We start from the raw sequence: 9,278 nt of genomic DNA, 5'->3' as shown, positions 1-9,278 counted from the left end.
ACCTCATACATGATTTCAAGGGTTGCATTCGCCCACGATCCATATGGGATCATGGGCATGTTATCATTTCCTGGGGGTCTAGATTTGGAAAGGGTAAGAGCTTTCAGTTTGAGCGTTGGTGGTGAAGGAAGTACAAAGTAAAAGCACAAATACATAGAAAACAACAGCACAAAGAAATTTATTTTATAACACAACAGTTGTAAAGGTAATACTTCAAAAATTTACTATTCACGAACTTGTTGTTTCTCTACAAACTAACTCAGAAAAAGACACCTATTTATAAGCAACACCTTTACATGAAAATAGAAAGTCTAAGCCTAAAAGTAAGAACACAACTCACGTACACTACTCTTTTGGGTTTTCTAGACTCTACCAAAAAGCAAATCCCTACAAACTAGGACTCTACACTACGTGGGCTTGGAGTGCTCTCAAAGCTTCAATCGTGAGCATTGAATGCTCTTACCCATTATCTTCTACCTTGAGCACCAAGTTAACATGGGCATTGGATGCTTTTTCCCACAACCTTGAACATTAACCAACATTTTCTCCTCCTTAATGTAAAAGTCCTTGCACACCAATGGATTTTCTTAACATCAAAATTTTTGAGATTACAAGGCTTTTGTGAAACCATCAGCAACTTGTTCATTTGTAGAGCAATACTTCAGCACTACTTCACCTTTTCCCACTACATCTCTTATAAAATGATATCTACGCTCGATGTACTTTGTTCTACCATGAAAGCTAGGATTTTTAGCAATAGAAATTGTAGAATAATTATCACAATAGAGCTTAGTTCAAAGTTTTTGTTCCACATGCAGGTCCTTTAAAACATGCCTCATCCAGATTGCTTGACAAGTAGCAGATGTAGTAGCAATATATTTTGCTTTTGAAGATGATAAAGCTATTGAATTTTGCTTCTTTGAACACCACACCACAACACCTGAACCAAAACCGAACGCAAAACCGCTTGTGCTTTTTCGATCATCCATTGAGCCTGCCCAATCACTGTCAGTAAATCCAATCAAATTAAAGTCAGTAACATGATTATAAAAAATTCCATAATTGATTGTTGCACGTATATAACGAAGAATCCTTTTTGTTGCGCCTAGATGTTGCACAGATGGATTGTGCATAAACCTTGAAATGAAACTGACTGAGAATACGATGTCTGGCCGAGTGTGAGTTAAATATATTAATTCGCCGACCAAGCTTCTAAAATATTTTTCATTTGCTCTTGACATTCTATCTTTCAAACTCATTTTCTCATTTGAATTCATCGGAGTTTCATAAACTTTGCAATTCAACATTTTTTATTTTTTGAGCAGTTTCAAAACATACTTTTCTTGAGACACGAAAATCCCTTCTTCAGATTGCACAATATGAAGACCAAGAAAAAAACATAGCAACCCCTGACATTTCAAATTCCTTCATCATACTATTTTTAAATTCTACAATAAGCTTAGATGAAGAACCAGTGTAGACAATATCATCTACATAGACACTTACAATGAGAAATTCATTCTCATTTACTTTGACATAGAGTGTAGATTCATTATCACTTCTTTAAAAACCATTTTGGTGGAAGAATTTATAAAGGCAACTATACCATGCATGCAGGGCTTGTTTTAGCACGTATAAAGCCTTTTTTAATTTATAAACTTTTTTTTTCTTTCCTTTAACAACAAATCCAGGTGGTTGGTCAACATACACGACTTTATTTAGAAAACCATTTAAAAATACAACCTTAATGTCAAATTGATAAACCTTCCATTTAAATTGAGCTGCAATCACAAGAATCATTCTCACTGTTTCAAATCTTGCAATAGGTGAAAACGTTTCAGTAAAATCAATTCCATATTTTTGCATGAACCCTCTAGCAACTAACATTGCCTTATATTTTTTTACATTTCCACCAGCATCATCCAATTGATTTTTTTCCGGGTGGCAAGTTGGAAAGCTCCCATATGTCATTCCTCTTGATGACCTTCATTTCTTCTTTCATTGCATCTATCCATTTCTTATTTGCGCATGCTTCATCATACAATGATGGTTCTACTACAACAAAAGCGAAAGCACATTTATAAATATCTTCCAAAGACCATACCTTTTTTGGAGGAATGTCCTCATCAAGTGTAGACTTATTATTTTTTTTTAAATTCATCTCCCATACTTGACGTTTCTAGAGATAATGCTTCATTAGTATGATTTAATTGCGGTGCAACTTCATCAATTTGCAACTTTATGCTTTCACTTTTGGCCCATTCCCAACAAGCTTTTTCATAAAAAATAACATCCCTTCTTATAATCAATTTTTTAGAAGAAGGATTATAAAGACGACATCCCTTAGCTTCATTGCTATAACCAACAAAGATACACTTTTCTTATCTAGCTTGGTTCTTTCTGAAGAATCAATCAAAGCATATGCTATACTGCTAAATACTTTCAACATACTTACATTTGGTTTTCAATTCCACCAGGTATCATAAGGCGTTTTATTTTGAACTGCCTTTGTTGGAGAAATATTTAGGATATGTACTGCAGTGTTGACGGTTTCTGCCCAAAACTTGTTAGGCACTTGCTTTTCACTTAGCATGTTGCATGCTATTTCCACCATTGTACGATTTTTCTTTTCAGTCACTCTGTTCTGTTGTGGTGTCTTTCTTACTGTCAGTTGCCTGCAAATACCATGATCTTTGCAAAACAAACCAAACTCATCAGATAAAAATTCTCCTCCTCTATTTGTGTGAAATATTTTTATAATTTTTCTTCTTTCATTTTCCACAAGAAACTTAAATTCCTTAAATCTATCAAATGCATGGGATTTATGAGTAAGAAAGTACACCCAACTCATTCTAGTAAAATCATTAGTAAGAAGCAAAAAATATTTGCTATTGTTTAATGAAGGAGTTCTCATGGGCCCGCATATATTAGCATGAACTAATTCAAGAGGTTCTTTAGCTCTCCATGCTTTCCCAACTGAGAATGATAATTGGTGTTGTTTACCATAAACACACCCTTCAGATATCTCATTTATACAATTAATGGTTGGCAAACCAACCACCATATTTTTCTGATGCAAGAGTTTCAAACCATTAAAATAAAGATGCCTATACCTCAAATGTCATAATTTAGATCGATCGAGACTTTTTTCTATAAAGGCACAATCATCTATCTTGATCATTTCAAGTGGGAACATTTTAATTTGAACCATATCGATTTTTACAAGAACTATACCATTCTTGTTTTTAATCTCACATACGTCATTTTCAAATAAAAGAGTGTAGCCCTTTTTAACCAATTGTCCTACACTTAGTAAGTTCTGGGCCAAACCAGAAACATAATACACGTCTTTAATGTATCGTTCATTACCTGATTTTGTCTTGATTGCAATTGTTCATCTGTCTTTGATGTCTATTTTATTGTTGTCCCTAAGCCATGCATTCAACTTCACGGTCTTATCAATATTTTTAAAAAGGCTTCTATCACCGGTCATATGATTACTGCAACCACTGTCTACAAACCACATTTCACTTTTGCAACTATTAGTATTCATGCTTGCAAGAAACAAATTTTCATTTTCATCTGCAAAATTTGCTTGTTGCTTTGCCTTTTCAAAACATCGGGCTTCAATATGACCAAATTTCTTACAAAAATGGCATTGTTTCCCTCTAAAAAATAGATTTTGATTACCTTTTTTTGTTCCATAATTCCTTTGAGAAGTATCATAAAACCTTCATCGACCTCTTCAACGTCCATGAAAGGTTCCTCTAAAACCTCCTTATCATCGACCTCTACCTTCACCCCTTTGATCACACTGATTATTCTTTTCTTTTGGAATTTCAACTTTAGATTGAAAGGTATGTTCCAACATTTTTTCTGAAGACCTGTTTATGCGATGCTCATGAGCTAAAAGAGACCCCATTAGTTTATTAATAGAATACACAGATAAATCCTTGGACTCTTCAATTGCAGTAACAACATGATCAAATTTAGAAGGTAGACACCTTAAAACTTTTTCTACTACTTTTTTATCATCTAAAATTTCACCAAAAGTCTTCATCTGATTTACAATAGTAGAGAGCCTAGAAAAGAAGGTTTGAATTGACTCACTGGTTTTCATAGAAAACGTTTCAAACTCTCTTCTTAAGGTTTGAAGCTTAACAGTTGTGATCTTCTTATCACCATGGAACTTTTGCTTTAAGAGTTGTCAGGCTTCTTTTGACTTTGTAGCACCGGCAATAGTTGAAAAAATGGTTTCATACACAACTTGTTGTAGTACAAACAATGTCTTTGCATCCCTCTTTTGGGCTTGTTTTGCATCAATTTTTTCTGCTGCCTTTGTTCCTTCAATATCTGCATAACCATTTTCAACCAACTCCCAAAGGTCTTGTGAGATAAAAAAAAAGTCTTTATCTTAATATTCTAGAATTCATAATTCTCACCATTAAAAATTGGCACTAATGATTGTGACAAGTTGAGAGAATTGGAATTATTTGCCATACCAACCTTACTCAGAAATTATCCTTCAAAAATTTCGAGTCTACAGGAACTCCTTGCTTCGGCAATGCTCTTACTGCGTTTTTCTTGTAACGCCCAGCTTTGATTGCAACCTAGATATGATACCAAGAATTGAAGGAAGTACAAAGTAAAAACAAAAATACATAGAAAACGGCAGCACAAAGAAAATTATTTTATAACACAACAGTTGTAAAAGTAATACTTCAAAAATTTACTATTCACAAACTTGTTGTTTCTCTACAAACTAACTCAGAAAAGGACACCTATTTATAAGCAACACCTTTACATGAAAATAATAAGTCTAAGCCTAAAAGTAGGAACACAACTCACTTACACTACTCTTTTGGGTTTTCTAGACTCTACCAAAAAGCAAATCCATACAAACTAGAACTCTACACTACGTGGGCTTGGAGTGCTCTTCAAGCTTCAATCGTGAGCATTGGATGCTCTTACCCATTATCTTCTACCTTGAGCACCAAGTTAACGTGGGCATTGGATGCTTTTTTCCACAACCTTGAACATTAACCAACTGGCCAAAGATAACTTGGTGCATCATTTTTGGTCTGTGGCCATCAATGGGACTTAGGCGGCATTTCGGTTGCACCATAAGCTCTCCCTCCTGAGGGGTGAGGTCAAGTTATGGTTGAGGTTTTCTAGGGCCTCTAAGTTCTACTTAATCGATGGTTGGGAGGCTAAGTTACAGGCTTTGTCCACATCTGCTTCGTCTCCCGTGCCAGGCTGTACAGATGAGGGGATTCGTTCGCATCCACCCTTGAAAAGGAGTTGATCGCTTGCGTCAAAGAGTAACATATTAGGGAGGAGCTTAAATGTCACCATCGGTCTAGGGTGCATTGGCTAAGAGACGAAGATGAAAACGCTGGCTTCTTCCATAAATACGCTTAAGAGAGAAAGTGTTTTAACAGGCACGAGTTCATGCAGATTAAGGGAAAAGTTGTTGAGGCCACTAACTTTTTACCAACAATGACAAATTAGTTTTCTCGTTTATTCGATGCCACCGGCGATCAACAGGGATCCATATCACTCTCACTATACTACAAGCTCGGCTCGACACAATCATCTTTGTTGGAAGCCCCATTTCAATTGTCAAAAATACTGAAAGCGCTCAAAGGCCTATCTTGCTTGAAGTTGCCAGACCTTGACGAGTACCCCATCAATTTCTTTCTTTGGTTTTAGGACTTGGTGCACTCTACCATGCACTTATTCTTTATGGATTTCTTATACAATACAAATTTGCTTAAGGTGCTAGACATATCTAAGATCACACTTCTTCCAAAGGTGGCAAACACGATAGACATTTCATCATTCAGGCCCATATCTGTATCCTATCAAAGGTCCTCGTGAGCAGGTTGCAGGACATCTTGGCGGGCATCATTAGCCCCTCGCAGAGGGCATTCATCAAGGGTAGGAAGGTGCATGACTGTGTGGCACTAGGATATTAGTAAGGCTTTTGACTTTGTCTCATGTGCCTTTATGATGCATTCACTTCAGCGCATGGGCTTCGGAGACCGATGGTGTAAGTGGGTGAAGGAGTTGGTAGAGACTGTGTCCGCGTTGGTTAGTCTGAATGGTGATTAATTTGGACCAAGTATTTAACCTGCATAGGGGTCTTCAGCAAGGTTGCCAACTCTCCCCCCATCTTTTTGATGTAGTCGTGGAGTGGCTGGCAGCCCTGCTCCAGCATGCTACGCAGATCAGGTTTATTAATTTGACATCATTCTTCGATTTTGATTTCACTCTTCTCTAGTTCGCTGATGATTTCGTTCTTGTTGGTGAAGCTTTCATTGAGAAGATGATGAGGATTCTATGTATCCTCAAAATGTTCAGTTTCATCTCAGGTCTACACATCAATGGGTGTAAGAGAGAGGTCTTTGTTTTCGATTCAGGTCTGGTTATCACGATAGGAGCCTTCCACCTTTTTGAGTGTCAGTTGTGTAAGCTTTTGACTTCTTACCTCGGCCTTACTCTGCACTAGGCATTGGTCCTAGATCGCATGGAGTCCAGGTTGCAGTCATGGTGAGGTAAGTACTTATTGCGGGCTGGTAAGATGACCTTGATCAAATCAATGGTGTAAACTATCCCTTCCCACTTCATATTGGTGTCTAAGATGCTTGCAAAAAACGAGAAGCGTATGAAGTAGCTAATGTGTAATTTCCTATGGGGCAGTGACTGTCACGGGCCTATTTCCTTCAATGGGCCAGCGCGGCGCGACGGTCCTTCCTTACCGCCGCAAGCCTACTCGTCAGCTCGCTTGCCGGTCGCGGAAGCTTATGATCAGAGTGCAAGAGAGCAAGAGAGAATAGAGGGAGAGAAGTTGCAATCACAAGAAGCAATCACAACGAGGGTGAACAAAAGAAAGCTCAACGCATTTAATTCATTCACAATTTTGCCCGCAGGCTATTACAGTTCAAGTATACGGGCTGCCCCTTCGGGGTATTGATTCACTTGAACTGGGCAGCTTACATCAGACTCAACAAAAGCAAAACAGACTCTAGCGCAAACTGTACACTGTAAGTCGCAAGGGAACATGCTCCCCCCTTCAAATCATGCGCCGTCCTCGGCGCCATCTGTTTCGTGGTAAGCCCTGACTTCAGCCGGGTAGCGGCTGTTCATTCGAAATGCAGGCTCCCACGTTGGTTCCGCTGTTTCCTCCCACTGCACCAAGTATTTCTTCGCTTGCCCCAAGTAGTTGACCTTGTGGCGAAGGATCTGACTGAGGTGCTTCTCGGCCCGTTGTGCTGCCGAGGCCCTCTGCATGATGGGAGCGCGTTGCGGCACATTGCGTTCCGGGTCTCCATCATCTGGATGGAACTGCTTGAGGTTGCACACGTGGAACACCGGGTGCACCTTGAAGTCTGGGGGCAACTTCAGCTTATATGCCAGCTTGCCCACCTTCTTTGTGATGGTGAAGGGTCCCTCATACTTTCTGAGTAGTCCGCGGTGCCGCCCGCGGAAGATGCCTGTGCGACCAGGATATAACTTCACCAACACTTGGTCCCCAACCTGGAACCCTGCGGGCCGACGGTGTTTGTCCGCCCACTTCTTCATTCTCTTCGCCGCTTTGTGTAAGAATGCCTTCGCCAACTCATTCTGCTCGTGCCAGTCGCGAACAAACTGATAGGCGAAGGATGGCCTTCCTTTTTCTTGTGCGGCAAGAGTGTGCGGGGTTAGTGGCTGCTGCCCCATGGCTATCTCAAACGGGCTGTGGCCTGAAGATTCGCTCTTCTGCAGATTATAACAAAACTGTGCCACATCAAGGAGCTTCACCCAATTTTTCTGATTGGCACTAACAAAGTGCCTAAGGTACTGCTCCAGTATCCCGTTGATGCGCTCTGTCTGCCCATCTGTCTGCGGATGGAAGCTTGTTGAAAACAGCAAATCAGAGCCAAGTAACCGAAATACTTCACGCCAGAATTTGCCCGTGAAGCGAGCATTGCGATCGCTCACAATGCTCTTTGGTATGCCCCAATGCTTCACCACATGCTTTACGAACAACTCTGCAGTCTTCTCTGCAGGGCACTCCTTGGAAGCTGAGATGAAGGTGGCATACTTTGAGAAACGATCCACCACGACTAAAATAGAACTGAGGCCCTCTACCTTTGGCAGACTAACAATGAAGTCCATAGAGATGCTTTCCCAAGGACGTTCTGGAATTGGTAGAGGCTCAAGGAGACCGGCAGCCTTCTGGTTTGTCCCCTTATCTTGCTGGCAGATGAGGCATGTCCGCACATACCCCTCAACATCGTCTCTCATCTGCGGCCAATAGTAGCCGCGCTCAAGGAGTGCTAAGGTCCGCTCCTGACCAGGATGGCCGGCCCATAGTGTATCATGGCACTCCTTGAGTAGCTCTCGGCGAAGGCTTCCCCACCGTGGTACAAAGATGCGTCCCCCTTTTGTTACCAGGAGGCCATCCTGTAGCCAAAATCGTCGAGTCTTCCCTGCCTGCGCCAGAGAAACAAGGTGTTGTGCGGTCGGATCCTGCTGTGTACCCTCGCGGATGCGAATCAGCAATGCACCCACCAAATGCACTTCAGAAGGCTCTGCGCGCGCAGCTGCTAATTCAGCCCTACGGCTCAAAGCATCCGCCACAACATTGGTTTTTCCAACCTTGTACTCTAAGGCAAAGTCGAACTCAGCCAAAAACATCTGCCATCGAGCTTGCTTGGGCGTCAGCTTCTTTTGCGTCTGAAAATAGCTCGTGGCCACATTGTCCGTCTTGACGACGAACTCGGCACCCAAAAGGTAGTGCCGCCAGGTCCTGAGGCAATACACAATGGCGGTCATCTCACGTTCGTGCACTGTGTACCGCCTCTCTGCATCCTTCAGCTTACGACTCTCATATGCGATCGGATGCCCGTCTTGCATAATAACCCCGCCAATGGCAAAGTCTGAGGCATCAGTGTGGACTTCGAAGGGTCTCGAATGATCAGGCAGTCGCAGCACTGGCTCTCTCACTAAGGCTTTCTTCAAGCCCTCGAAGGCATCTTGGCACGCTCCTGTCCAGAGCCATACCCGATTCTTCTTCAACAAATCTGTGAGGGGCGCAGCAATGAGAGAATAACCTTCGATGAAACGCCGATAATAATTTGCCAAGCCGAGGAATGACCGCAATTCTGGCACTTTGCTTGGCGGAACCCATTCCTGGATGGCCCTTATCTTCTGCCCATCCATACGCAGCACACCACGCCCCACAACGTGGCCAAGGAAGCTGATCTCCTCCTGCCCGAAGAGACACTTCTCTC

Source organism: Nuphar pumila, chromosome 16 (assembly GCF_984573655.1).
Source record: "Nuphar pumila chromosome 16, dmNupPumi1.hap1.1, whole genome shotgun sequence".
Classification (NCBI taxonomy): domain Eukaryota; kingdom Viridiplantae; phylum Streptophyta; class Magnoliopsida; order Nymphaeales; family Nymphaeaceae; genus Nuphar; species Nuphar pumila.
Note: the sequence above shows the minus strand (reverse complement) of the source record.